Raw genomic sequence first — 23,215 nt, 5'->3', positions numbered from 1 at the left:
TCACACCCTGGAAATGCAGGCAGGGGCCGAGGGCGGAGGAGGACATGTGTACGTGGGGATGTGCAGAAAGACACTGCGTGTCCCTGGCGGCAGCTGTGGCCCGCATTGGGCTGGAGTCGAAGGAGGCAGGGCTTGGCTCTGAAATCCTCAATTCAGATGTCAGCTCTGGGGGATCTGCGCTGCTGCCTGGATGGGGAAGCTGACAAGCAGCGGTTACATCACCGTCCAGAGGCTTGATGGAAACTGACTCACGCCGCCCACTAAGTGCCTCTTATGCCTCATGGCCCTGGGGCCAAACGAATCTGCTTGATGATGTGTTACCCGGACTGCTGAACAGTCTGAGGAAGAAAGAAAAAGTTGTCCTTGGTGGTTTTAACTCTGAGATTAGGGAGGGACAGCAAAAAAAACACCCCAAACTACCAGCAATTAAATGAAACAAAGTCAGCCTTGCTGGGGAGGGAGGGAGCTTCCTTGCCTGCCTTCTCCTTTCAGAGCACAGGCCAGGTGGGGCCCAAAGCATCCTGGCTCAGAAGATCCCTTGCTGCTGGAGAGGCAGAAGCAATTAAAGATGACATATGGCTGTCAAAGGCTGCTCTCAAAGGCGCGCAGGCCCCAAGAGGGCCCCTGTCCACCCGAGGCACCTCTTTGGTGTCACGCTGTCCCTGGCCGTTTCCTGGGGTCACTCGCCGGCTTTGATATCCTGGTGGTAGACTTACCTGGTTTCCACCTTTGAGGCTGGGCCCCGGGGAGCTGTCGGCTCATTTACGACTGTCAAGCCCCAAGATAAGGCGCCCCCAGATCAGGGTCACTTCCTCATACGCCAGGGGGCCCTGAACTGAGCATAAATGTGTCAAACACCTGCAGCCCAGAGCTGAACAGCTCTCAGAGATGCTGACCCGCTGGCCCCAGCCTTCACCAAGCTCAGCCTGCCTGCCAGGAGATAGGATTTCTCTCCTTGTAGCTGGGGAAACTGAGGCCCAGAAGTAGTCAGGAGTCACTGTAGGAACTGCTAGAGAATGACAGCCAAGAGCCTGAACCTTGAGCTTGGAACCAAACTGACATACCCAACCTCCACTCACTAGCCAAGTGACAGTCAATCCATCTAAGGTCCATTTGCCCATCTGTAAAATGGACAGATGTGTCGTATCACCTTCTCAGAGCTTGGCTGTGAGCTTCAATGGGGATTCTGAGAAATTTCTTGCTGTCTCAGCCTTTTTTACTGTGAACGAATTGCTTTCTGGGGCAGCCAGGCACCTGAGCCCCAAGCTCCAGCGTAAACCTTGTGGGCTTAAGGACTTTTAGAATTTTGGGTCCAGCAAGGAGAATTTGCCTGTAGAATCCCAAAGAGAGGTGGAGGGAAGGTTTTGGGACATCCAGATGGTTCATGAGGACGGGGCGGTACAGTAACACAGGGGCCGGGGAACTGGCCTCACAAATGCAGAAACGTTCCAGTGACCCCAGCTGTTGTGGAAATGGCTTCCCTCGTGCCTGGGACTTCGGAGTGCAAGCATGGGCGCCCTTAGCTACAAGAGGGCCCATCTGGTCGGCTAGCTTAGAGCAGGTGTGGCTACCAGTAGGAGATGCCCTCCAAGGACAGGCAATGCTGATGTGGGCAGTAAGCTGCCTGGCAGGCCTACCCCATAGCTGCCAGCCACAGCTGCCCAGGGATTCCACTATCCACCACGCAACAAACCACCAACTGTGACTTCTTGGGAGACCTCCAAAGCCCTCCCAACATTCCTCAAAGGCTTAGGAAGGGGCCAAGAAGGCCCAGTTTATGAGTGGGGTGTCTTGAAACAGATTTAATCATATGCAGACAAGTGAATGGGGCATTTCTTGTGTCCAGGTATCACAGAGGTGATTACATGTTTCACCCACATAAAGAGTGGGCACACAGTCTAGGACAGACAGGCCTTCAGCAAATGTCTTGCACATGACTCTTGATAAAGGGCCCTGAACTAAGACCATCAGCTTCAGGGTGTTTCTGGTGGATGAGCACGACTCAGTCCAGGAGGGCACTTGGTGCTGTTGATCTCCTTCCCCTCAAGCTCATGACCATGCTACCAAGGAAGCAAGTCTCCATCCAACTTCTGCTCCACAGAGGACTTTGGGGAACAAGCATTGCTCCTCAAGGCCCCCAGGGTCTACACAGACTCTTGAGTGGGTGCTGTCAGGGGACTCTAGACCCCCTGCCCTTTGAAGAACTTCCACCCCTGCACGATGTCCCTTGTGACAGTCACACGCTTCCTGGGTAGGATTCCATGGTCCTCATCATCCAAGTAGCCAGACAACTAGAAATCCTCCCAAATGATGGACAACTGCGTGGAGGACCACTTGGGGATCAAACTTCAGGCACCAGCGCTACAGGCCCGATCTCCAGGCCTCCCTGGATTCTCATCCTCAGTTCATGCACCCTGGGGAGTGTTTCTAAATAATGCAGCCAATCAGCAAGTCTGCAATACCTTTCTTTTCACCAAGGAGTACCTATTTCTCATGTCATCAGGCTGGTTACTGGGCAGCTATTTTCGCACATAGACCAAAAACTCCACAAGGCAAAACATACCAATTCTAACAGTCTCTGTGTTGGCAAATTGTGGGCTGTATTTTGAGGCAATAGCAGCCCTTACAGTAGGGTTTCCTCAGGAATGGCCTTCTGGCCTGGGAGTCATGATTTGCAGCTTGGAACGCCCACCTCATTGTTTAATCTAAGTGGTATCCCCAAATGTCACATCAGAGCAGGCCCTTGGGAGCTTTTGCTCAGAGGACTGGAACCTGGGGGTGTGAATTGGTTCCTTGATGAAAATGTGAGCTAGAGGGCTCTTCTCCTTTTTTTTCCTGAGATCTTAAGTCTTGCTCCCAATTAGCTTATGAGCTCCTTGGGAACAGAGCCAGAGTTTCGGCCACACGATGCTAGATTCATTGTATTCGCCGTTTCTTTAAATATTTATTGAGTGGATTTTGGGAGAGTAGAAAAGTTAGCTGAAAAAGGCATTTGGGGAAAGGAAGGCCTTGGTGGCCAAGTGAAAGAAGCTGGATTATATTCAGGGGAGCCAGAAAGCGATGGAACACTTTTGAGAAGGAGAGTGATTTGACCAAAGTGATTCTTGACAAGGAGCAATTCATGGTCTGAGCAGCCATCCTGGGTCCCTGGTACACGTACGGAGCATCTGTCTTCCTGACCAGGCTTAAGTTTAGCACTTTTTTTTTTTTTTTTTGGTCATGCTGCTCAGCATCTGGGATCTTAGCTCCCCAACCAGGGTTCGAACCTGCACCACTGTGGTAGAAGCATGGAGTCTTAACCACTGTGCTTCTAGGGAAGCCCCTAGCAGTTTCTTAAGAACGGGAACCATGGAGGATCTGCTGAGTACCAGACTCTGCGCTAGAAGACTCAGGCCCCAGGTTGAACCCTCTCTCTCCCCCTTTTCTAGAAGAGGAAGCCAAGGCTGAGAGCAGTCAAGTGACTTGCTCAGAACCCCAAACAAGAAGGGTGGATGGTTTCTGTCTGGTGCAAAGCCCTCCCCTCACGAAGCCTCCACGTGTCCCCCAAGCCGAGGCATTGGATCCTGAGTCTCTCTGAGGTCTCTGGAATAGGAGACGTGCAAAGCAGGCCGGTTCCAGCTCCTGCTCGGGAACAGCAGTGCAGAAAACGAAATGCTTTCAAGTCACAAAACCCACTCTCTGCATTGCAGGCCATCTGTGCTAAGTAGAATTCCACAGGGATTATGGTCCTCTGGAGGTGGGAGGAGGTGCTTGATGGACTGCGGCAGTCGAGACCGGACCTCTGCTGACAGCAAGTCCCGTTAGACAGCTACATCCTTAGCTTCTTGGAGGAATGCTTGTGGCGTGGCTGGTATTTCATCTTGTTGCAAGATGATAATGCTTAATTAGGACATTTTGCATAATAAGCCCGTGTATTGGATTGAGTTTGCAATATTTGGCACATTAAAAATTATTTTTCAGTTGAGATTAAAAAAAAATTATACTTCCCTGCCTACACTCTCATTCAATCTAGAGACCCTTAAGTTAGTCTATGTGGAGATGGATTATTCATCCTGATGCAGGATCAGATAGGAGGCAAACCATTTAAATAAAAAAAATTTTATTAACACTCAGCATGTAATGAAGGGAGTTTTATGGTCAAGATAGCTATTAACACCCTCCTTGTCTTAGGCTCTGGGGAGCTCACATATTGCAGGGGGGTCAGCAGGGACCCAGGGGCAGACAGACCTGGATTCTGCCCCCAACACCGATACTTCCTAGTTGTGTGTTCTTGGACAGGTTACTCAACCTCTCTGAGAACTGATTTTCTCCTCTATGATATCTGTATCTGCTGTATGTGTGCCCAGTCATGTCCAACTCTTTTGCACCCCATGGACTGTAGACAACCAGGTTCCTCTGTCCATGGGATTTTCCAGACAAGAATACTGGAGGGGGTTGTCATTTCCTACTCCAGGGGGTCATCCCCACCCGGGGACCAAACCTGAGTCTCCTGTGTCTCCAGCATTGCAGGTGGATTCGTTACCTCTTGAACCATTGTGGAAGCCCATACTTTAAGGCAACTAATTGAATTGCCAATTAAACTAGGTAACAGATACGAAAACAACCCACTGGCCACCCCAGGAATGTTGACTCGAGACTGGTAGTTGATGCTTTTTTCTTTTTTAGGAGTTCCAAGCCGTGGAGGTAAGATTAATAGGGATTAACTGTCACCTGGAAGAATGTAGTGGAGAGAAATCATGGGCTTTGGGATTGTTCAGATACAACTCATACTCTACCAATCACTACCTCCATGTCTTGGGGAGTTAATACAGCTCTTGGCATCTCTGTGTTCTTACCTGTAAGATGGGTTCATCACATTACCTGCCTGGCAAGGTGTGTTAGGCGAGCTCATGCCTGAAGAGGAGCAGATTTATAACTAAGACTCCGTTTGTTGGAGAGTGCTCAGGTCTCCAGACTGGAGGCAAGCAGCTCAGGTCCCACCAGGATCCACCACAGTACCCAGAAGTATCTGTGGGCTGAATAGAACTGTCTCATCCATACATGTCTGAAGAGTGTCCACACGGGTACAGATGTGATCAACGGAATCCAAATTCTAAGGCATGACTGAAGTCATTTTCTCTCAGCGGAAGTAGAAAGGGCAAAAGGGAGGAGCAGAAATTTTATTTGGCACTAAAAAGGGTCAGCTAGAGAGGCTGGAAATTCTGGTCCCCAAACCAACTAGTCGTGTGTGATGCTGGATCTGGAGGCTGGTTGGAGGTCAGAGAGAGACTGAAGAGGAAGCTGGTTCTCAGGAAACCCAATCCATCACTCTCCAGTTCTTATCTCTCTCTTAGTGGACTCCCCAGGGGAAGGGGGGCACCTACCTCATGATCAAGAGCTCTGGGGACAAACCTAAGAGCTTCCTATGAGCTTGTGTTTCTATCCAGGCTCACTTCCCAGGGGAGCAAACTAAGGCACGGAATGGTTAAGTGACTCACCCCAGGCCGCAGATTCAGGCTTCACACCGAGGCAGACCTGCTCCAGGAGGCTGGCTTCCGTCCAGGGCTTGGGAGAAGAGTCTGGGGACACGGCGGCAGTAGCAGCAAGGGCAGCGGGTAAAGAAGCCAATCCCAAGAGAGTGTGGGTTAGGCGGAGGCCGGTTCAAATGCACACTGCACTGCCAGCTCCATAGCCTTGGCCAGGAGTCTCAGAGCAGCCAGAGGACACGACTCTGCAGCTCGCCCAAGGCCTGCAGTCCTTTCTCTCCCTTTCTCCGACCTTCAGGTCAGGAAAGCAGGGAAGTGGTGTGAACTGCTTCTGCGGTAAGTGTCAACCCACAGACCTGCACATGTCGGCTGCCCTTGCTGGAGGGGAGGGGGCCAGGGGACTCCCCTCACCGTGGTTGCACCCTACAGAGCAAGACTCCTTCTGACAGGAACCGGGTCAGGGCCAAAAACATCACAAGAAAGATGCACACAGAGGAGACCCAGTGTTCAAGGGCAACCCCACTATGGATGTGACCAGACCTTGAGTTGCGTGTGGCATCCAGACAGCTCAGGCAGCAGGTGTGGAGGGAGACAGAGCCAGACTAGGCCATTGCAGGACTCTGGGAGGCCTTCTGGAAAAGGCCAACCAGCAGGCCTTGGGATCTGTGAGCATCTGGGGAAAGGGTCATAGAAGGAACAGGGGCAGAGGACGCTGTGAACCCGGGTGTGGAGACAGGCAGGCGAAGGTGCGCCTGGGAAGCATCAGCTCACGGCATTCCAGGAGGCTGTTTCCTGGTGCCTCATGGCCTCTGGGAGGAGCTCTGGGAGCCACCAAATGAGACTCAGTCCTGGCCAGCAGGGAGCTCACGGTCCAGTTGGGCAGACACATTATCCCAGAGGTTCTGAAACTTCACCCTGCCCCCTGGGGAGGGTGTGTTCAAAGGCAGGTTTATGGGTCCCTTGTCCTCAGAGTGCTTGCTTTAGAAGGTCTCAGGTGGGACCTGAGGTTCTGCATTTCTACCAAGACCCCAGATGTTGCTGCTCACCGGACCACACTGGGAGAACCTGGGGTTATAAGAGACGGAGCTTGGACCTCTGGGCCGTGTAGAAAACACCAAAGACAGTGTTGCTAATAGAGCAGGGGACGGAGGAGGAGCTTCCAGTGGAAAGAGGTGTAGATGCAAGAAGAGTGGGCCAGGGGCAAGGAGTTAAAGTGGGTGTGGAACCCAGCTAGACCACAGCCAGAGGGGGGAGAGCCTGCACTCAGCTGGGGAGTGGGGACATTTTTCCGGGAAACACTGAGGACCTCTCGGTTGGGAAAGGTGGACCCAAGATGCTAGGTTGTTAGAGGAGGAGGACAGAATTGAGGATGGAAACCCGGGGGGAGCCTTCCAGTGCTCAGAGCATCTCCGCACATCACTTACCGCATTCACCCACCCACAACTCTCTGAAGTCTGATTCTACATCTTTTACCGCCAGGCTTGCCTGCCTGTTCCAGGAAAGGAAATTAAGGCTCAGAAGTTGTGCAAAGGCAAGTACAGTGTGAACTAAATCAGCTGTAGTTAATGCCACAATCCCACCACCTCCTCCAAGTCCAGAGTCAGGCAAGCCCTTCCCTTGTTCCCACTGAATAGCCGCCTCCATTGGGTTCATCCTGTGAATAAAATAGCAGGAAGTCAATAGCGGGCCACGTAACGTGAGAAAGGTAATCATCCCCCGGCAGGAAATCCTGTTGCTGAGAGTCCCCTGAGAATGTTCACTTTCCCACTCAGACTACTCCCCACCCACCACCCCCTCCCCTCCCCAGCTTCCCGACAGTCTGCCCAGTTGGCTTCTACAGGTGAAACTGGGCCAGAAATGCTGGGCCCTTGGCCAGAGTCTGACCTTCACCCTCTGGCCTCAAGGAGTCCCTCTGTGTGGCATCTTCTGGGGAGGAGGAGGCAAAAGAGGAGCCAGCAGAAGTCCCCCAGCACTCCTAGGCTCTGCCAGGAGGGTTGCAAGCCCTGGCTGGGGAGAGAGGGAGGTGCTGGATGCTCAGACATTGTACCCTCCATGGCAAGAGGTCCCAGGACAGCATCCTGTCCTCCCTGGCTTCTGTTCCCTTGCCTGTAAGTGAAGCAGCAAAGGGAAGAGAGGTTTACACACGTGAATCTGCACAAGGTAGGTTCTAGTCAACCTGCAGGAGGTTAAGCAGGTCAGAGCCCCCAGGGCTCAGAAGCCACAGAGGAGAACCCCCCATCAACTCCTCTCATGCAGAGAACCCAAGTTCTGCCCAGGCAGGCAGCTGATGCCTCCCACTGACAGTTTCATTTGCTGGCGTTTTCTTCCACTGAGTGATCTTATTTTATATGACACACATTCATTTTCACATGTAATTACCTCCCTCTCCCACCAAATAGCTCTGCAAGTTAGGCTGTGTTGGGTTATCTATTCAATGATCCATTCCCTCGGCAGATAGGACTGCAGCATCCTCCAAGTGCCAGGCACGGGTAGGTGCTGGGAACACAGACGCGGTCCTGCCCTTGAGGAAGTCTCCATCTGCTAGGGAGGCTAAGTCTGATAAACAAATCATATGCTCAGTTAGCTGATTACAGTGATAGAGAGAGCTTCAAGGGAGAAGGGCTAGGTGCCCAGGGAGCCTCTAGCAGGGGACCGGGTTGAGCGCACAGCCCTGAGCTGGGAGCTACAGGAGCTCCTCTGTCCACTGGGGCACAGTCCCCGGCGGCCTGCTCGCCTTGCACCTGTAGCCAAGCTGCCCTGCTGACCCCTCTCTGCTGAGTGTGCGGCTGCTGCTTTCTGATCTTGGCCATCTTGCTTAAGCTGTCCTCTTTCTCACGGTGCCAGCCTGAACCTGAGCTCTGCGTGGTGTCCATCCTGGGGGCCTCCGTCTCCCTCCCAGACCATGATCTCTACCTCCTGAAAGCTCTGGTGCCCTGACAGAATAGGCAGTCTCCGCTGCAGAGACCTCACCCTCCCCTCCTCTGACTCCCCAGCGTGTCCCGCCCCTTGCTCACTGCCAGGTGTGAGGCACTGGGATGAGGAGACCCGGTTCCCACATCCTGGGGGGCTCACAGCCGTGCAGGACGACGGCGTCAAGGAACCATGAAGTGGCCTGATGGACGCTGGCTCCCGGGGCTAGTGAGGCCCTATCAGAGAAGGCTCCCTGGAGGAGGTGACGCTGAACTGAGTCTCAGAGGAGGGGAAGTACACAGGTGCAGCATTCCAGCCAGGGAGAGCCATGAGAAGAGTCCCAGAAGTGAGGGGAGGCAGGGGTGGTGGGGAGAGAAGGGCCTGTTCTAGAAATGACAGATTGACGGGTACAGCCAGACCGCAGAGTGTAAGGGGCACTCCACCTAGTTGGGGGCATCCAGAAGGGCTTCCTGGAGGCAGCGGCACGCCACGTGAGACAAGCTGAGGGATCAACAGCAGCTGGCAGGAGGGAGGGGGCCGGATGCCACAGACACTGAGGAAGGAGGCTACAGTCACTAATCATGCTGCGTAACCACTCACTCCGAAACTCAGCGGCTTAAAGCACAAGAAGAAATAAGCATCCCCCCATCTGTAGATGGGGGACTGGGAGCACCTTGGCTGGGGTTTCTGGCTCAGGGTCTCTCCTGAGGTTTCATTCACGCGTCCACTGAGCTTGCCTGCGGTTGGAGGGCCTGTGGCCCCGGTGCCCTCCTCCCAAGCCCGGCTCACTGGCGGCGGCTGTTGGCAGAGGCCTCCCCTTCTCAATCCGGCCCACCTCTCCACTGAACTGTTCAGGGTCCTCACCCAGTGGCCGCTGGCTTTCAAGAGAGTGAGTGAGCCAAGAGGCCGAGGTGAGAGCTAAAGAGGCTTTCATGGCCAAGCCTCTGAAGCCACTCGCTTCTGGGGTATTCTACTTGTCCCATAGAAGAGCCCTGTTGCAGGGCGAGAGGGGGCCAGCCCTGGGACCACGTCAGGTAGGTGAGGCCCTTGCCTTGCGTACAAATGCTTGGTATTGAAAGCAAGACAAATTTTGAATAATCAAAATCAATGTGAAAACAACCATGATGAGCAAAATATCAACGTTTAAAATAAAGACTGAACCCAACGGGCTTGGATTAGGGTGAGGTGAGTGAGGTGAATTGGATCCTGTACAAGAGTGTGAATTCAGGAACCCGAGACAGTGGCAGGACATCCTGGAGGCTGGATACCATGCCCAAGGATGAGGGGATGCAGGCCATGTGATGAGTCAGGCCCTCGAGGTGAAGCCCGCTCCCCAAGTCCAGGGTCTAAGAGCCTGAGGGTCTCAGGAGCAGGTGTGCAGCCCAGACCCAAGGGCAAGGAGTGAGGGCTGGGGAGACCTGTTTCTCCACCAAGAGTCACTGAACCCAAGAGGGAAAATCTCCACCCACAACTCAGATACAAACAGCAATCTTGTTTCCAGGGAAGTGGGGTTGGGAACTTTATTCTTTTCCCAGTGCTACGGCAACAAATGACCACAAACTGGGGGACTTAGAACAACAGAAGCAGTTATTAGCCCAGAGTTCTGGAGACCAGAAGTCCAAAATCAAGGGGTTGGTCGCTTCTGGGGGCTGGAGGGAGAAGCTGTCCTGTGCCTCTCTCCTGGCTTCCGGTGGGTGCTGACAACCCCCGAGGATCCTTGGCTTGTGCACGTTCCCATTCCATGTGGTGCTCTTCCCTGCGTCTGTGCACTAATAGCCTTTCCCTTTAAGGACACCAGTCATTGGGTCAGGACCCACTGCAATTTGACCGCATCTCTAAAGGCCCTGTTTCCAAATAAAGTCATATTCATAGGTACTTCGGGTTAAGACTTGAGCAGGTCTTGGGGGCAGGGACACAATTCTACCCACAACAGGAGTATAGGATTATTCTAAGGGCTTGCTACATCATTAGAATTGGAAGGAAGACAAATATTTTAAAATTCACATTTCATGCATCTGCCTTTTCCAAGCACTAACAGGAAGCAGAAATGCTTTTGAATAAAAGTGAAAAAACAATAAAATATCTGGTTCCATTCTGCTATGATCTGATGGAGGAGAGTAGTAGAGGACCTGGATGAATGGGAGACGGGTGTGGTCCACCCTGAGACTGAGATTAACAGATAATCCCAGAGATGCACCAAACAAGACAAAAAAGATAGTGGCAAAGGCTCTAAGGATGGACCCGCCGCTAGAGACTTCCAAAACCCCACCGCATATTTGCAACAAGTGGCATGAATTAGGAGCTCAAACTTTGCTGCTTTATCCCTGGGGTGGATGACACAGTAAGAACAGCGTGTAGTCTGAGCTTTGGGGAGCCTACACTCCTGCTCCAGACATTTGTTGCCCGGAATTTTCCAAGCATACTTTGGTACTTACCAAGAAAATGTCAACACTGGGCAAGTAGGAAAGGATTGAAGTGAGTTTTGAGGTCAGGGAAAGCAAATAGGTTTTCTCTCTCATGCCCTGCCCCCACTGGTACTTGTCCAGGGCACCATGGGAAGAAGTATCCAGGCTCAGACAACCATGATCGATTAGTGATATCTGCCCCAGGTACAGGAAAGACAAGCGGCCTCTTCTCACATTTGCTATTCTAGATTCAGAACAGGACACTATGGGAAAAAGTATCCTTGCTCAGAGAGTTGAAATCGATTAGTGATGTCTGCCTAGAGTGCAGGATAAGTAACCTCTTTCCACCTTTGCTAGTCTAGATCGACCACAAGCAGTGTATTTTGAGGATGCGAATATGGTAAGACATAGTGGCCCAAGTAAGACAGAAGAGCATGCCTGAGATCTCTTTGTTGTTTCATAGTAGAACTCGGGTATGTCCCACTCCCCAAGCCCGTCCCAAACTGGATTCCCCCTCCTTGTTCCCATGTCAGTGAGTGGCACCAACGTCCACCCAGTGCCTGGGGATCACCCTTGCCATCTTTCTCTCCCTCACCCTGAACACTCAATTACCACATCTCATTCACTTCTATGCCTTTCCCTCGAGCCTGTTCTCCATCATCCTCCTGGTCCAAGGTTCTCAACAGGGGGCAGTTTTTCTCCCCAGAGGACATTTGGCATGATGTGGTGGGGCTGCTACTGGAGCCTGGTGTGTGCAGGGACCAGTGCTGCGGGAAGCACCTGCAGTGTACAGGGGAGCCCTCATCACGGTAGCCCACATCCAGCGCAGAGTATCAACGATGCTGAGGTTGAGAAGCCCTTCCCTTGACCATGTGACCATCACCTCTTGCCTGGACAAGCTCAAGGGTCTCCCAACCAGGCTTCCTGGTACCCTCTTGCTCCTACAGTCCAGTTCCCAGCCAGAAGCCAAAGTCTTCTGAATATATCAGTCCTACTCTTATACTTCCTTACAGACCCAGGCTCGTCCCCAGGGTCCAGAAGACCTGGTGTGATATGGTCATGCCTCTCCGGCCACCCCTCCTCCCCTTTTGCTCCATCTCAGCACTCTGGTCTCACCAGCTTCCTTCAGTGCTTTGAGGGAGCCAAGCGTCTTCCTCCTTCAGAGCCTTGGCAGCGACTGATCCTTGTGTAGGAAACACCAGCCTTCCACTCCAACCTGTCTTCCTTATTAATTCCTGCTCATCCTTCTGATCTTACTACTTCCTTGGCCCTTCTTCATCCCCTGCCCTGTTCCTAGCACGTATCATAGTCTGCAGCTGTATATACAGCTGTGAGATTGTTTCATGACTGTTTTTCTCCTCTCACTGAATAAAGAAGTGCTCTGTAGGCAGGAGCAGTATTTGTCTTGATGAGTCCCATATTTTCCATGTCTAGTATTGTACCTGCATATATGTTCTCCATAAATATTTGTTGGATGAGTGAATGAAAGAAAGGATGGATGGATGGATGGGTGAATAAATGAAAGAAAGAAACAACAGGTGGATGGATGAAAGGATGGACAGATGGATGAACAAATGGATGAACAACCTCAGGTCTTCGGACCCCTTGGCTCTTCATTCACTCAGTCATCACCACAGTGTCTCCCTCTTTTCCTTCTTTTCTATTTCTTTGCCCTTCAAATTCCCCTCCTACACTTTCTTCTCCATGAACTATTATCACAGGCAGCCAACGATGGTCTGTATTTATTGTGCTGATTAAATGCCGTTCTTTGTGAAACAAATTCATTTGATTTTCTTATTTGCATATCCTTCAACGGATGTTGCCAGGAATGAAAAATAGTCAAATAGAACAAGGCATCTATGCTGGATGGACGCCTGGCACTGCCTGAGGCAGGCAGAAGACCAGGTGGCCTTGGGCTCAGAGTCAAAGTCAATGGCCAATAGGTCTTCAGCCCCAGCCCCAAAGGAGACACAGTCGCTGGCTCCCCAGCCTCAAAAAGAGATCATTCTCTGGCTCTGCCCAGGCTGGGAATCTTGTCAACCTGCAAGTCAAAGTCAGATGTCATCTCTTCAGTGAGGTCCTCCCAGATCACCAGTCTAAGCAGCCCAAGGACCAAAAGCAAAACCAGGAGGCAGAGCTCAGAACTGGAAGAAGCAGAAGCCCCAATAACATCTTAAAATCATGTGCCTGCCTTGCTTCTTTGCCATATGTGGTTATTAAATGACCTTATCAATTCCTTCTTAGTTGGATATCTTGTTACTCGCAGCTAAAAGCACCCTATCTGGAACTTCCCTGGCTAAGACTCCACAGTGTCAATGCAGGGGGACTGGGTTCAATCCCTGGTCAGGGAACTAGATCCTACATGCCACAACTAAGAGTTCACCCCACAACAAAAGATCCTGCATGCCCAACTAAGACCCAGTGCCAAATAAATAAACAAAAACAAAGGCGCTCTACCTAATACAGCTTTCACCACGTGGGTTAGTTGGCTAGAGTCTCCATAATAAAGCCATAACAGACGGGGGGGCTTAAACATCAGAAATGTACTGCCTCACAGTTCTGGAGGCTGGAAGTTCAAGATCATAATGTCAGCAGAACCTTTTCCTTCCAAGAACCAGGTGAGGGCAGGACTTCTTCCAGGCCTCTCCCCTTAGCTTAGAGATGTCCATCTTCTGCCCGTGTGATCACATCTTCCCTCTGCACAGGTCTGTGTCCAGCCTTCTTATCAGGCACCAGCCGTACTGGGTTAGTGACCTCATTTTAATTTAGTTACCTCTTTAAAGGCCCTGTCTCCAAACACTGTCGCATTCTGAGGTTAGGACTTCAAGATACAGATTTGGGGATCTCATAACACCCATGGAATTCTCTTCCATCACACAAGGCCGTGAAAACTACCTTCTCCCTTCTTCTCCGAAGTAGGAGTTGCTGTCGAGACACTGCTCCAGCCCCCACCCCCACCACCCTCCCCAGTGTAATCTAGCCACCGCCTAGGGTGAGAGAAGGACGGAGGGAAAACCTCCCTCCAGAAACTTGAATCTCAACAGCCGGAAGTAACTGCTACTCATCACCTCCCGTAGCAGGGGTCTTGTAAACGCTGCCTCCAACTCCCCTGTGCGGTTGACTCTGTCCCTGGTCCCCACTGAGACGGCCGAGCTCAGAGCAGCTGAGCACAGGCCCAGGGTCACACAGTGAGGATGACAGCCACGCAGATGTCTCCGCCCTCTGCTCTCAAGACAGAACCTGCTGCTCAGCTGTGGGACCCCAGGAGCCTCCCTCCCAGAGCAGCGTTTGCAGTATCTGCCGCCACATCTGGGCCAAGGCCCTGCAGTTCTGGGGCAGCCCCCCACTCCTACTCCACCCAGCAGAGGCTGAGCAGGAAAGAGGTGTTTGGGCTTGACCTCTCCAGCTCAGTGAAAGCTCCCCAGGGGGCTGATCTCTGCTAAGTGATCTGTGGTCGAGACTCTCCCTCCAACTCTTTTTTTAACTCTTAAAAAAATTGTTTTTTTAAATTTTTTGGCTGTGCCTCATGGCGTACAGTATCCTAGTTCCCTGATCATGCATCAGATCTGCGTAGAGTCCTAACCAGTGGACGGCCAGGAAAGTCCCTCCTTCCGCCTTTTATCTTTCACAGGATTTACTCTCCATAAACCTGTCCCACTCCCAACCCTGTTATGGTGCCTGCAGCCTGGAGGACCTGAAGCGGTCCTGCTGGGGAGGGCACAGCAGGATGAGGATCGTGACTCCACCTTGGGACCCATCGCAACAGTCTCTCCAGGTACACTCAGCCTGGAGGCTATAGGTTTCAGATCTAGGGGTGGGGGGCGGGGCTGGGCTTTGTGAGCCCTGGAACACCGGCTGGAGTCTTTGTCCCCTAGGCTGATGGGAGTGTAGTTAAGGTACCTGGGCTGGGAGGATGGGAGCAGTGACCAGCTGCTTGGTGACAGAGCCAAGTTCACAGCCCCAGGTCCCTGAGAACCTGAGCCTGGACCTCCTGCCTGGCCAAACTGACTCAGAGTGGCAGCCCTGAAGAAGGAGGAGGCTGGGAGGCTGAGGGGCCATCACTGAGCTGCAGAAACTGCAAGGGTTCTTCGAGGTCCTCACGCTGGACATCCTGATGATGGAGAACCTCATCTCCCAGGGCAGAACACAGACAGGGCAGAACAGACAGACAGCAAGATGTAGGGGATGAGAAGGGCATAAGCCCCTCGTCCTCCTTTGCATTGACTTTGCCAAGCGAGGCAGTCCCTGTTATCCACATGAACAGAAAACTCCCTTCTTGCAGGGATGTTGGGGGTCTTCAAAAAGGTGGTGTGTAAAGAGCTCCCAGCCAGGGAGTTCTGGGGCTCCTGCCTCTGGCCACCTGACCATGCTTCCTCTCATCAGGGCGCCTTGCACTCAGGCCAGCTCCTGGCTCGTTGATTTATGACCGGGATGACCTGAGACCTCTCCCCAGGGACTCAGGATGCCAGTTTATAGTTCTGCCACCTTCAGGGCTAGCTCATCTTATGAACAACAGGAGAGAAGCCTGGCGTAGCGGCTTGACGAGTCTTTGCTTCAACAGGTACAGAGCGCAGCTCTTCCAGGCAGGGTCCCTTCCTCCCTGGAGCTGCTCTGGTCTGGACGACAAGGTGTGACAGGTCACGAGAGTGTCCCTCCAAAGCTGACAGGCCAGAGCGAGGACAGCCTTCCCACTGCAGCTCCCACGTGGGTCTGCTCTCTTGCCAAGGGTTCCAGGCTGGATTAGGGGTCCTCAAAGCCAGGATGAAGGGAGACGTCTACTCATTCTCACCTTGGGGAGCCTCAGCAGGGTCTCCTGCAGCCATGACACCCCCCTGCCTCCCCACTGTCTTGGGCAAGCGTTTCAAGCTGAGCGTTTGCCCTCGAGGTGTGTCCTTCAATAATCTCCCCAGCAGAGACTGCGCTCTGCATGTTCCCACAGATGGTGGCAGCACCCCACCTGCACGGGGGCTGAGCTATTACAACCTGCAGCGAATGCGGTATGTGTGAATTTCCAATTGTCACAGGCGGACAGTAGGGCGTCCTACAAAGCAAAGGCGTTGGAAGCAGTCAGATCTGGTTCAGTTACTTCAAGTTATTCCCTAAGCCTTGGGCTCCTTATCTGTAAAATGGGCTGGTCACTCATCCTTCAGCTGTTAGGATTAGATGAGCTAAGTGCAACAAGAGCGTTTAGGGTGCCGTCTGACTGGGGCTCAATATTAATATTCATGAGGAAGGCAGGAAACAGGGGACACAGGGCAACCCTGGAAATGCGGGCGCCAGTCCCACCGGGACAGCTGGGCCCTTTGGCGGTCTGCTTTTCTTTTTAAATTGAAGTATACTTCATTTGCAAAATAGTTTCAGATGTACAGAAAAGTGATGAGATATCTATATCAATCTATCTATATCTATCTATCTATCTATCTACATATATTCTTTTTCAGATTCTTTTCTATTACGGTTTATTATAGGATATTGAGCAGACTTCCCTGTGCTACACAGGAGGACCTTGTTGTTCATCTATTTTATACATGGTACTGTGTGCCTGCTAAGCCTGAACTCCTAATTTCTCCTTCCCCCTTTCCTTTGGTAATCATAAGTTTGTTTGCTATGTCTGTGAGTCTAGGGTATTGCATTTGTCATATTTTTAGATTCCACATTTAAGTGATATCATATGATATTTGTCTCTCTCTGACTTCCCTCAGTATAACCATCTCTAGGTTCATCGCAAGTGGCATTATTTCAGTTTTTCTCATGTCTGAGTAATATTCCACTGTGCACATGTACCACATCATTTCTATGCATTCATCTGTTGATGACATTTAAGCTGTTTCCATGTCTTGGCTACTGTGAATAGGGCTGCTATGAACATTGGGCTGCATGTATCTTTTCAAATTAGAATCTTCCCCTTTTCTAGACATACCTCCAGGAGTAGGACGGCTGGATCATAGGGCAGCTCTATGTGTGTCTGCACTTCTGGACACTGATCTGCTGGCTGTGGTTTCTGTCCTGACTGAAGAATTTTTACAGACAGAATCTTCTCACACCCACACTCCTGCACATTCATGTGCACAAGCCTGTGTCTGGGCACATGCCTGCCTAGAGACTAGAAACCACGCTGTTACAGAAGTGGCTTTGCACACGTGCACTCCTGTGCATTGAGGTACATACCCACATTCACACACACATGCATCCAATGCACATTGCACCCAAAAACTCCCATGGACACACACACATGGACACACACGCTTACGTTGCTGTATGCCCACTGCACACACAGAGTCCTGCAGACACATGCCAGATATACCATATATACATACATGTGCATACCCCCCACACAGACACACACACACAGGACCCCAGGCTTCCAGCACAAATGTGGGCGCAGAGGAGCAGGTTGACAAACCCCAGAGCCAGACCAGTGTGGTTAGCTTGGAGATTAGGGCCCAAGGAAAGGAGGGAAAAGCAGATGTTTTTAGCTGCTGAAGGACATCCCAAAGTAAAAACAGCCCAGCTTGAGCCTGCCAGGAGGGGTGTTGGGCAGCGCAGTGGTCCTAATGCCCCAACACCCCCACCTCTCCCGCCTTTGAATCAAGGTCTTCAGAGGACTCGCTTGTACAGCCCAGATGCCACACGAAGGAGGTGCAGTGAGAGGGCAGGACGCTCCAGCTCATCCTGAGTGTCAGGGCAGGACGTCAGGGCAGGACAGCTGCAGAGCTGGAGATGGAGGGAGTCCAGCGTCCCTGACCCTGCTGGTACCCAGTTCACGCCGGAGCTGCCTAAGGACCACAAGGCAGCGGCACACGGCGACCCTCCATCCTCACTGCGCCTGGCTGACTGCTGAGGTCCTAGGACTGCGAGGGGAGGGAGGGAGGCCGGGGGCCTGGCTAGGGGGAGAGCTCAGCACATAGCGAGCACACTGGCTTTTGTGATAGGAAGAGAGCTCAAACCTGGGCAAGCAGAGGCCTAGCTCCCACGGATCCAAGCTCGGACAACCTCCACAGAGGGAAGAGAAGTGAAAACCAAGGCAGCTTAGACTGGTAAAACTGCATGAATATTAAAAGACAACGCCGTCCTTGATCTGCACATTCCAAAGAGGTGGATTTCATTGTATTCGAATTATATCTCTGTTTCTAATCTCTCCTCTTTCACTCCTACTTTGATGCTCTTGTCCGGAACACTGCAATATTTTTTCAAGTCCATTATCTCATTAAACCCTCTCCCAAATCCATTTCACCTGCAGGGAAGGTGTGGGGCCTGGTTCAAGGTCACCAGGTGCTCCATGGTAGAGTTGACTCCAAACCTCACTAAGCAAGACTGGCAGGCTGGCTCTTTCCTTCTCCCATTTATTCTGTCGACATTAAGTCACTGAATCTAGATGTCCAATATGAACTGGATCAGGGGTTCCTGAATTCCAGGATCCAACATAAACACAATCTGGAAGGCTATCAAAATGCCAGTTTTGGGTCCAGTCCCAAGGTTCTGCCTCAGTGGGTGAGGGCAGGTCCCAGGCTGGGTGGGGGTGAGAGGGCAGGTTCCTGGGCACCCAGAGAGGATGAGACAGTGTCATAATGCATCTGTGTCCAGGTATTACTTGAAACAGAAAACTCTGATCAGCTGTTTCTCACAAGCCAGGACAGCACTCTGACCTCTGCCGTGTATTAAACAGGAGGCGGTGGGTCACATGGACATCTCATTAAATCGCCCTCACCATGGGGGGTGGGGGTGGGGAGGGATGACAAAGGGCAGAACTCAACGGCTGAAGCATTTTCAAGGTTAACTATTGACCTTGGCAGAGGATGCAGGAGAGGGGCAAGGGTCCCAAGGGGCGGGGCCTGGGTGAAAGGATAAATTAGAGCATCTTTTGTTTGCCAGTCAATAGGTGCTTCCAGGGCAGCCTGGGAGGGAGGAGGGGACTTTGTTTGCCCGAGCTTTTAAACAATACCCCTGCAATCCTGTTTACACTCTTCATTTGCTCAGCAAACCTGCCGGCTCGGAAGTAGCTTTGGGGTAAACCTGGGCCCAGCTGCTGGCGGAGATTGCCACACAACCTCCTGAGACTCCTGCCCCCAGGGCTGCTCACGACCTGCACAGATGGGGGCAGGGGCTTCAAACGTACACAGCGTCCCACTGACTGTGTGCTCACGGGCGCGCACACAGACACACACACACCTGACCCCACCTGACCTCATCTTGCAGGGCAAGTGAGAGTTAAGCGTCCTGGTTCAAGTTCATTCCCTCTTTTAGCTTTGTACCTGGCTTTGCAAAGGTTGGAACAGCTGCAAGGCTGTCTCTTGCTCTCAGGAGGACACTCCTCCTCCCTGTTCCTTTTTGCTAAGCTGCAGGGATGCGGCTGTGCCTTCGGGGGCTGCTGGTCCCTGGGCTGTAGGGGACAGGCCATCTTGCTCTCAACCCTTCCCACCACCACCACCCCCCTCCGCACCCCAGCAGTCCTGTAGCTGGGATCCCAGGGTCTGCTCACTACACCTGAGCCAGGCAAGGGGACTGCAACCTCCACAGCAGGCTCTGCTTCTGGGTTCCCCAACCTGGGGACAGCTGCCCAAAGGTCTAGCTATGACCCCATAATGACCCCTGGAGGGCTGGCTGCTCTGCAGTTCTTGGTCAGAAGGCTGAGCCCTTGGCAAGTTCACAAGACACTCTCAGCTTCCTTCTGGCTCCCTTCTGTGCAACTGGGAGTCCCGGAGCCTGGGGGCGCTGCCCCAAGCCCTTTTTATGCTTCATGAACTGGTGTCACTCAGGGGACAGCCCTGCTGCGGAAGTTGGCCTTCAGTTCCAGAAGCACAAGGAATGAGGTAAGTGGCAGCGTCTCCTTTGACCTTTGACTTTCTTCTTCCCCACTCCTGGGGTCCCGCCTGAGCTGCCAAGGCCCCTGAGGTCCATGAAGCCTGGCAGCATTCTCTGACACCTCTCCCCCTCCTAAAGTCCCTCTGTCCAGCGCCAGCTCCCCTCCTTGTCACGTTCAGTGTCTGCTCCACCTTGCACCAGCTTAGAATAAGCCTCAGGGCTCAGAGCTCCAAGTGCTGCCCCTGATACACATAGGACAACGTACAGAACTTAGGAAACATTGTCTTCTGCCGCAGAGCCGGGCTTCTAAAGCTGCGGGCTGTGGCCTGGAGCTCCTAGCCTGGCTGCACGTTCTCCTTCTCTTTGTGCCTTGTTGCCACCCTGATCTCCCGCTGGCACTGGGTGCCTCTGGCAGGCGAGAGGGAAGGTCACATAGAAGAAAAGAAGAAAAAACCTGCACAGGCCACTTTTCTAGAGGTATGATCCCACTGTGTATGTAGATGTGCCCTGGGGGAGGTGCTGGGAGGGCGGGGGGCAAACGCAGAAGTCCGTGGGGGGTGCTCACCTGAGCCCGAGAACTTCCTGGCACCTAGAGGACAAAGGAGCCCTGCCACTTAGCATGTGGCAGATACCTGTGACATAGAATGCGCAGGTCTGTGTCACCAAGGTGTCAGCATTAAGATGTGAAACTCCTGGAATAGACTAGGGGCCCTGAAGAGGGTGTCCACCCCTGACCCCTGGGCACACCTGGAGATGCTCCCGGTCTTGCTCCTTCTTGGGTGGATCTTAACATCCAGCCAGACCACATGGGCCCTGCCTGCCCCTCAGAGTAAGGCAGGCTCTTTCCTTGGTGGCAATGCCAAGACAGAAAGACACTGTCCCCTGCCGTGTCCTCTTTAAAAGCAGGAGACGTTGAAGGATGAAGAATCCCCCAACTTCCGTCACTGGAGCCAGACACTGGCGCTCACTTCCCACCAGGCCATCCTACAACGGTATGGCTCCCCTCTGTCTCCATTTTCTCCCGTGCTGTGCAGAGCAAGCTGGGGACACGGGGTTGGGGAGCAGTAGGTCTGCAGTGCACCCCAGTTAGGAAAGCAAAGCAGTCTTCTTGTGATACAGATATACAATGGAGTATTAGTCAGTCATAAAAAAGAATGAAATAATGCCATTTGCGGTAACACAAATGGACCTAGAGACGATCATTCTAAGTGAAGTAAGTCAGACAGGGAAAGACAAATAACATATGCTATCACTTACATGTGGAAGCTAAACTATGACACAAATAAACTTTTATGAAACAGAAACACGCTCACAGACAGAATAGACTTGTGGTTTCTAAGGGAGGGGTGGCGGGTTGCAGGGAAGGGTTGGATTGGGAGTTTGGGATTAGCTGATGCAGACTATCACATGGACGAACAACAAGGGTCTACTGTGCAGCTCAGGGAACTATAGTCAATCTCCTATGATAAAGCATAATGGAAAAGAATACAAAAAGAAATGTATATACATGTATAATGACTCACTGTGCTATGCAGCAGAAATGAACACAACGCTGTAAACCAACTACAATAAAGTAAAATTTCTTTGAAAAGCAATCTTCTGGCTGCCTTGCGAGGCTGGCTTTGCCTGAAGGTCGAGATAACCCCACCAGCATCACCCCGCGGTGGAGTGGGGGCGGGGTGGGGAGCAGCCGCTAGAGTTTTGTTTGGCGCAGCGGCTGGCGTGGTTGCCTCGGTAGCTGAGAACATCGGCTCTGGTCACGCTTGCCTCCGCTCCAATCCTATTACTCCGTGCGGTTGGGCTCCGAAAATAGCCTCTGTCAGCCCTGTCATCACAGTTCAGCGTTTCCACCACCGGCCACTTATTGTTCCTCGGACACAGTCATCGTTAACCCCTCCGCCGCCAGCCGGCCAGGGGCACCTGGGCGGAGCGGCCCCCTTTGGGGAAACGGTTTGCTTTTCATTGTCTTCATCCAGGAGGGGCTCCAAAGGGCGGGGAGGTGGCCTCCGTGCCAGACCCTGCATGCAACCTCTCCTTTTAACTCATTTGAGAAACTGACAGAGGCGCCGGCGTTTCTGTCCGCATCTGACGCAGGGAGGAGATGAAGTGACTTGCCCAAGGTCGTCCAGCCGGGATACGGTGAGCATGGGTACAGACCAGACCGCCTGACTCAATGGCCGTGAGCAGGCCCCGACCCACGCCCCTGAGCCTCCTGGACGCAGCACCAGGCGCCCATCGGGACGCACAGCTGTCCGCAGACGCTGCAGGGCCCCCTGGGGAGGAGAGCGCAGGGGCCCACGTGCCGCCCCGGTGCTCTTCAGACTAGTAACACGCGTCGTTCTGTTGCATTTGGTACCAAATAAATCTTTCACTCAAGAAAGTGAAGGTTTCTTCCACTGCACCAGATTGGTCTCTCAAAAGAAAACAGCCAACAATTGCACAGCGAAAGACCAGCCTGGAAAATGGATGCGTGTGTGACACCGTCCTGAGCGTGGAGCCGGCTCACAAGCAGAACGCAGCCAGAACAGACAGGTTCTGGGATCAGACAGACCCAGAGTCGTGGGGGGCTTGAGTAAGGTGGTGTGAGTCTTGGGGTTGGCACAGGGCCCGTTGCTAGTGATAACATCTGGAATACACTGAGCCTCAGTGTGTCCAAGACTGTCCTGAGAGCTATTTATTAATTCACTTAGACATGTTGGGCAGATTTTGCTATTAGCCCCATTTTACAGGTGAGAAGACAGGCTACTTCATCCTGCAAGTAGGGCTGGAAACCAGACCCCTGGCTTTGGAGCCTGTGTCGTGTCTTCATAATTAGATGGGTCCTCCCGATGACCCTGGCCTGCCACTCAGACATGCAGACTTTTCTGTACCTGCCAGGCCTGGAGCAAGCAGTCCCAGGGACCTGTGGGGCATCCTGGCAGGATGGAGGGGCGTTCCTGTTCAGTGGACGCTGGCCGAGTCCCTTGTTGTCAGGAGGCTATCTCCACTGGGCTCTCTCCCTGGGATCTGGGACAGTTCCCGGACCCTCTTTCTTTTAGGCCTGGAGATGGTGGGGGCGGATGCCTCGGCAGACTTACACCTTCGCCTTAATTTTGAAAATAGATCTTTTTATTAAACTCTCTGATCCTTCTACTTTGAGTGCAAGATCTGTTTCCTACTGTTACACTGACTGGTACAGTAGCTAAAAATATGCAAAACCATTGCAATTAATAAAAAAAAAAACAAAAGGAAACCCTGTTGATCCAGAGATTTAGACTCTGTGCTTACACTATGGAGGGCACAGGTTTGATCATTGGTGGATAAACTAAGATCCCACATGCCGTCTGCAAAAAAAAAAAAAATAAATGGGTTTTAGTGGACCTGAGTCTGAGGCCCTGAGATGGGCAGCTACCTGCCCAAGATTGCTTGTTAGTGGCCCAGACGGGCCGGGTCCCCGGCCTCCTGTGCTGTTCCCTCCTCATATTTCAGGCCCTCTACTCCTGTGGGGAGAAGGGAATGCAGTCTGCCCACAGGTAGGGAGCCTCAGACCCAGGTGCAGTGTGCATTGAGCCCGGGTAGGCCTGCCGAGGGGTGAGGGAGGTGTTCTTCACTTGGTAGAGGCCAGCTGTTCCCACCCAGGACAGAGGCTGCTGG

Source organism: Muntiacus reevesi, chromosome 3 (assembly GCF_963930625.1).
Source record: "Muntiacus reevesi chromosome 3, mMunRee1.1, whole genome shotgun sequence".
Taxonomy (NCBI): domain Eukaryota; kingdom Metazoa; phylum Chordata; class Mammalia; order Artiodactyla; family Cervidae; genus Muntiacus; species Muntiacus reevesi.
The sequence above is the reverse complement of the archived record's forward strand: the minus strand, read 5'-3'. Positions refer to the sequence as shown.